Here is a 6,990-nt window from a genome sequence, read left to right as displayed (position 1 = left end):
CTGTCCTGGTCAGAAGGAGAATATTCAAGCTTCACTGAACTATTTTTTCTGACTCAGTGTAGTATCCCCTATTTTCTTTAAAGATTTTATATTTTAGTATGCATTTAGTGGAAAAGTTACTTATTGAGATTTTGGAGCCTAGTCATGTAATAATATGCAGAATTTCAAGTCGTAAATCAGATAATCCATCTCAAGCACATATTTTCAATGAAATGTGTTTTTATTTAATGGTCCTTTACTTAAAGATTTTTTTTCTTTTTTTCTTTTCTTTTATGAATGACAATATAAGGAAAATAAATGAAAATTGAAGCAAGCCTCCTTGGGCTTGATTATCTGTACTTGATCAGAGGAAATACACTTTCATCATACAGTAAATTTCCACTGAAGTAAAATTTCCACATCTTATGAGAGGTATATATATTAAACAAAACAAAAAAACAAAAACAGGCAGATAATTCATGTGCTCTTCTACCTTATAACATCAAATAAAAATTCTGTTGTACTTTCAAAGTCTGTAAATTCATTGACATAGATATCAAACTATGCTTTGTTATATTGTAAATTCAAATCTATCTAAGAAACAGAATGCTGCAAATTTCTTTCATTCAATGTTGAATATATGATCTAACATGGGTGTTCAAAATATATATAAGAATTACCTAATAGAGGCATCTTACACAGTACCTTGTACATTATATATATTTTGAAGAATAAACATTTAAAGTATACATTAGCTCTGTTCAATTCAGTTCAATCGCTCAGTCGTGTTCAACTCTTTGCGATCCCATGGACTGCAGCATGACAGGCCTCCCTGTCTATCACCAACTCCTGGAGTTTACACAAACTCATGTCCATTGAAATGGTGATACCATCCAGCCATTTCATCTTCTGTCGTCCCCTTCTCCTCCCACCTTCAATCTTTCCCAGTATCAGGGTCTTTTCAAATGAATCAGTTCTTTGCATCAGGTGGCCAAAATATTGGAGTTTCAGCTTCAGCATCAGTCCTTCCGATGGATATTCAGGATTGATTTCCTTTAAGATGGACTGGTTGGATCTCCTTGTAGTCCAAGGGACTCTCAAGAGTCTTCTCCAACACCACAGTTCAAAAGCATCAATTCTTCAGTGCTCAGCTTTCTTTATACTTCAACTCTCACATCCACGCATGACTACTGGAAAAACCATAGCTTTGACTAGACGGACCTTTGCTGGCAAAATAATGTCTCTGCTTTTTAATATGCTGTCTATGTTGGTCATAACTTTTCACCCAAGGAGCAAGTGTCTTTTAATTTCATCATCTGCAGTGATTTTGGAGCCCCCCAAAATAAGGTCTGTCACTGTTTGCATTGTTTCCCCATCTATTTGTCATGAAGTGATGGGATCAGATGTCATGATCTTAATTTTCTGAATGTTGAGTTTTAAGCCAACTTTTTCACTCTCCTCTTTCATTTTCATCAAGAGGCTCTTTTGTTCCTCTTTGCTTTCTGCCATTAGGGTCGTGTCATCTGTGTATGTAAGATTATTGGTATTTCTTCCAGCAATCTTGATTCCAGCTTGTGCCTCATCCAGCCCAGCGTTTCTCATGATGTACTCTGCATATAAATTAAATAAGCAGGGTGACAATGTAAAGCCTTGATGTACTTCTTTCCCAATTTGGGAAATAAAGCAGAAGTTGAAGTTTTTCTAGAACTCTCTTGCTTTTTCAATGATCCAATAGTTGTTCGCAATTTGATCTCTGGTTCCTCTGCCTTTTCTAAATCCAGCTTGAACAGCTGGAATTTCATGGTTGATGTACTGTTGAAGCCTGCCTTAGAGAATTTTGAGTATTATTTTACTAGTGTGTGAGATGAGTGCAACTGTGCAGTAGTTTGAGCATTTTTTGGCATAGCCTTTCTTTGGGATTGGAATGAAAACTGACATTTTCCAGTCCTATGGCCACTGCTGAGTTTTCCAAATTTGCTGACATATTGAGTGCAGCACTTTCACAGCATCATCTTTTAGGATTTGAAATATCTCAACTGGAATTCCATCACCTCCACTAACTTTGTTCATAGTGATGCTTCCTGAAGCCCACTTAACTTCACATTCCAGGATGTCTGGCTCTAGGTGAGTGACCACACCACTGTGATTATCTGGGTTGTGAAGATTTTTTTTGTACAGTTCTTCTGTGTATTCTTGTCACCTCTTTTTAATATCTTCTACATATGTGAAAGAAAAACAAAAGTGAAAAAACAGGAAGAAAAGATGACTTCATATACTTTGGTATCCCACTCTGTCCAATAGACTATAAGTAAAAATAGCATTATTTAGTATTTCCAATATTGTTTATCTTCAAAGAAGTGTCTATTTTGCACATAGATTCCTTTAGCCCAACACAAGAAAAGGCATCAACAAATAAGATAAACCAAACAGAGGAGCCTGGTGGGCTATAGTCCATGGGATCGCGAAGAGTCGGACATGACTGAGCAACTAATACAGACTTGCTCAGATACAAAAAAGACAAAAGAAGGACTTATGCTACCTTACACTCACCTTCCAAAGTGTACAAAAATAATTCATATGTAAGGCAACCCACCAGCTTCCTCTGTCCATGGGATTCTCCAGTCAAGAATATTGGAGTGGGTTGCCATTTCCTTCTCCCGGGGATCTTCCCAACCCAGGGACTGAACCGAGATCTCTTTCATGGCGAGCAGATTCTTTAAAATCTGAGCTACCAGGGAAACTCTGTAAGATAACAGACAGCACTCAAATATAATTTAAAAGCTTTTTCTGGTTAAAATTATAGAGATTATCTACCATTTGCTTAGCAAAAAGAGAGAAACAGAGAAAATTTAAGGAAGAAAATGATCGACCTAATGCTAAAAGCTCCAAATCACAGAGATAACGCAAGCTGTGCAAATCAGGGCGGTCCAACCGATCGTTTGCCATCAGCTAAGCACTATGAATCAGTACAAGGACCAAAGGCTCTGCCACCAACAAATATAATGAGAAAATAGCAACACAATTTCAGTGAAACAGAACTATCTACAGAAACATCAATGTTCAACCATACATAGAATATTATAAGTTACTTAGAGTAAAAAGGGCTAATAAGAACTGAAATGAAATAATGAATAGTACCAAATCTTATAGATATTCCAATAGGAGAGGATGCAATATAGAGTCAGACCCAGTGGAAATATGCAAACATCCTTAGAATGACTTCATGGTTCAAGTGGCCTTTGAGTGTGTGAATAAGTTCATCCTATATCAAAATAACTATCTTTACAATCTACTTCCCAGCTTTAGGTTCAGCCAGGAATCAAACCCAGGTCCCCCACATTGCAGGTAGATCCTTTACAGTTTGAGCCATCAGGGAAGCCCCACTTTGGAAGTAGCCATGCAGGACTCACACAAGCACACAAATGCACACAAGCACTAGTTTGGCTAAATAAACATAAACTATGGTACATACATACAGTGAACTATTATGAGTCTGTTAAAATAGATAAGAAAAAAATCGCTAAAAGCTGATATGGGGTAATTTCAGAATATATTGCTAAGTAAGAAAGCAATGTGAAGAAGAATAGAAATGTTAATCCATTGCTGGTAGGAATACAAAATGGTACATCCACTATGGATAATGTTTTGGAATTTTCTTACAAACTAAACATGGGCTTCCCAGGTGGCAGGCTGATAAAGAATTCACCTACCAATGCAAGAGACTCAGGTTCAATCCCTGGTTTGGGAAGATCCCCTGGAGGAGGAAATGGCAACCCACTACAGTATTCTTGCCTGGAAAATTCCATGGACAGAGGAGTCTGGAGGGTTACACAGCCCATGGGGTCACAAAGAGCTCATGCACAAAATGAAGCATACTCTTACCATATAGTCCAGCAAACCCCATCTTGGGTATTTAGCTAAAGTAGGAAATGAACTGTGGTATTGAAGAAGACTCTTGAGAGTCCCTTGGACTGTGAGGAGATCCAACCAGTCCATCCTAAAGGAGATCAGTCCTAGGTGTTCATTGGAACGACTGATGTTGAAGCTGAAGCTCCAATACTTTGGCCACCTGATGAGAAGAGCTGACTCATTTGAAAAGACCCTGATGCTGGGAAAGATTGAGAGCAGGAGGAGAAGGGGATGACAGAGGATGAGATGGTTGGATGGCATCACTGACTCAATGGACATGGGTTTGGGTGGACTCCGGGAGTTGGTGATGGACAGGGAGGCCTGGCGTGCTGCGATCCATGGGGTCGCAAAGAGTCGGACATGACTGAGAGACTGAACTCAACTGAACTGAGGAAATGAATGTGCAATCTAAATGACAAAAAACTGAAGAGACATAACAAAACAGAAACAGTCATAGATACAGAGGAAAAAAACACGTGGTTACCATGGTACTTGGTGGGAGAGAGGAAAGAAATAAGCAAGGAATATTAAGAGGTATTGATTTCCACTGCAAAACAAATGAGTCACAAGTATAAAACAATAGTGTGGAGAATATAGTCAAGAATGAAGTAATAGTATCTTTGTGGTGACATAACATAACTAGACTTATGCTAGTGATCATTTAGAAAATGCATAGAAAATAACACCATGCTGCATGTATGGGAAGCCAGCGAGGGTAAAATAAAAGGGTTCAATACTCAAGTAACTGAATGCTAAAATATTAGAAATCATACAAATGGTAGTTCACTATCACAAAGGTCTGGTGGGAAGATGGAGAAACTATTTCCAATTAAGTGACTGAAGCAATTTGTGCTTTTTCTTCTTAAAAGTCTGTATTTGTCCTCTGGCCTTTAAGAGGTGGATCTTCATGATTGTATTGATTTACAATCTGATTCTTATAAAGTACAGCAGCAGGAATCCGAAAAGTGATGTATAACATTTCCTTATGAGGGTCCACGTTTTTCACTAAGTGAACTGAACTGCATGGTTCTTAGGAGATGTCTAATACAGTTCCAGCTTGTTGCTGAAACATCCTCAGCTGGATTAGCATCTTTGGAAAAGCTGTAACAGTGCACAATGGGAAGGAACTCACTGCCACATGGCTGCCATCTAAGAATGCTTTGAAAGCGGTGAGAAACTCAATAGCCTTTGCTGTCAAATTCATGACAATGCTCACAGAGTGTTTTCTTCCTTTTGACAGTGGCCCCAGCTGCTGCATTAACTCTTCTCTGACTGGCCCTTGCAGGAAATCCTTCCCATCCACCAGAAAGATAAAGAACATTACAGCATACTAACACATATATATGGAATTTAGAAAGGTGATAACGATAACCCTATATGCAAAACAGAAAAAGAGACACAGAAATACAGAACAGACTTTTGAACTTTGTGGGAGAATGTGAGGGTGGGATATTTCAAAAGAACAGCATGTATACTATCTATGGTGAAACAGATCACCAGCCCAGGTGGGATGCATGAGACAAGTGCTCCGGCCTGGTGCACTGGGAAGACCCAGAGGAATCGGGTGGAGAGGGAGGTGGGAGGGGGGATCGGGATAGGGAATACATGTAAATCCATGGCTGATTCATATCAATGTATGACAAAACCCACTGGAAAAAAAAATAATAATAATAATAAAAAAAAAAGAAAAAAAACTTGGTCACCATATTCTCCTCTCCAGATAGTATTTCCATTTGGAAATTTCAGTAAGTTTTATCAATATCAATGATTTCATTTACTGCTGAGGTGATTCCTGGATTTTTGTCAATCATAACTTGGCCAATTAAATGCTTGTAAGGTAGTTGATGATGCCAAAGTTTCAGGTGGGCAGTGTGCCCAACTCTGTTAAAACCTGAGGTCACATCTTGAACTTCAGAAAGCATAGCTCTCAAGATTTTTTCTGACTTAAAGTTTTCATAAGTTAGTTCCAAATTATATTTCAATATCTGTGGATTGACATTCAGCTGCTTTAAAATACTGAGTTCTTCTTCCTCAAAGGAATCAACGGTAAACATTTTATAGGGATCCAACCTAAACAGTCTACCTTCTTCATCTTCTGGATCTTCAATCACACATTTTAGGCCAGGTTGCTGCAGTGTTGCCCTTTTAAGGGATCACAGCAGTTTCTGAGTATTTCTTTCCTCACTTTAATCTCTGGGATGGTGCCTGTCTTTTTACAAGCTGTTATATCAAGTTCTGTCATTCCTTGGACATCAGAATGTGGGGAAAACAATTCAGAGTCTCTATGATTTGAGAGTCTCTCTATTTCAGGCAGGATTGAGAATCTTTCTCTTCGATCCAACAAGAAAATACCAGCTGCTCTGCTAAGCTTCAGTATCAGTGATGCCCAAGGGAGTAGAATCAGTGATGCTGACTCAGTCATTCTTCATCTTTCCACTTTGATAAGTCTTCTTAAGAATCCACATCACTTCAGTAAGCTCCTCATTCTCCCGTGCAGCTTGGATCTTCACCATGTTGTATAATGAGAACTAATACAGCATGATAGGTCAATTATACTTCAAAACAAACAGCAAGACATACAAACAAACTCATGGAAAAAGAGATCAGATTTCTCATTAGCAGAGACAGAAGGTGAGGGAAGGGGAATTGGATGAAGAAGGTCAAAATGTGCTACAAAGGTAGACTTGATTAAGCTTAGTGAGGAAGGCTTGCAGAAAGTTGAGATAGGCCTAGGTAGGCCTCTTGTGCCTAACAATCAGCCAAGGTGTGAATACAAAAGAAGAATTCTGGAGTAAAATTAAAAGTGCTACCCCACTGTACACATGTGAATGATAAGACAAGGAAATGGGTCATTGACATGTAGACATTTTAGAGGTCTGGATGTAGGATCAAACCCATCACAACATTTCCTTAAGCCAAAGCTGAATCCAGAGCAAGGCACTAACTCTCCTCTATTCTATGAAGGCTGAGAGATGTGAGGAAGGTACAGAAGAAAAATTTGAAGCTAGCAGATGTTTGTCCATGAGGTTTAAGGAAAAAATATATTTCCATAATGTCTTGTGCAATGTGAAGCAGCAAGTGATGATGTAGAACTGTAGCAAG

The 6,990-nt window shown here is 38.6% G+C and overlaps 1 pseudogene; it reads right to left on the bottom strand.

Moving 5' to 3' along the window:
* Nucleotides 1-4,750: 4,750 nt before the first annotated feature.
* LOC133043783 (tRNA (guanine(37)-N1)-methyltransferase-like) lies at nucleotides 4,751-6,373 on the bottom strand (annotated as a pseudogene).
* Nucleotides 6,374-6,990: the final 617 nt, after the last annotated feature.

Source organism: Dama dama, chromosome 1, assembly GCF_033118175.1.
Source record: "Dama dama isolate Ldn47 chromosome 1, ASM3311817v1, whole genome shotgun sequence".
Lineage (NCBI taxonomy): Eukaryota > Metazoa > Chordata > Mammalia > Artiodactyla > Cervidae > Dama > Dama dama.
This window is presented reverse-complemented; position numbering and strand designations above follow the sequence as displayed.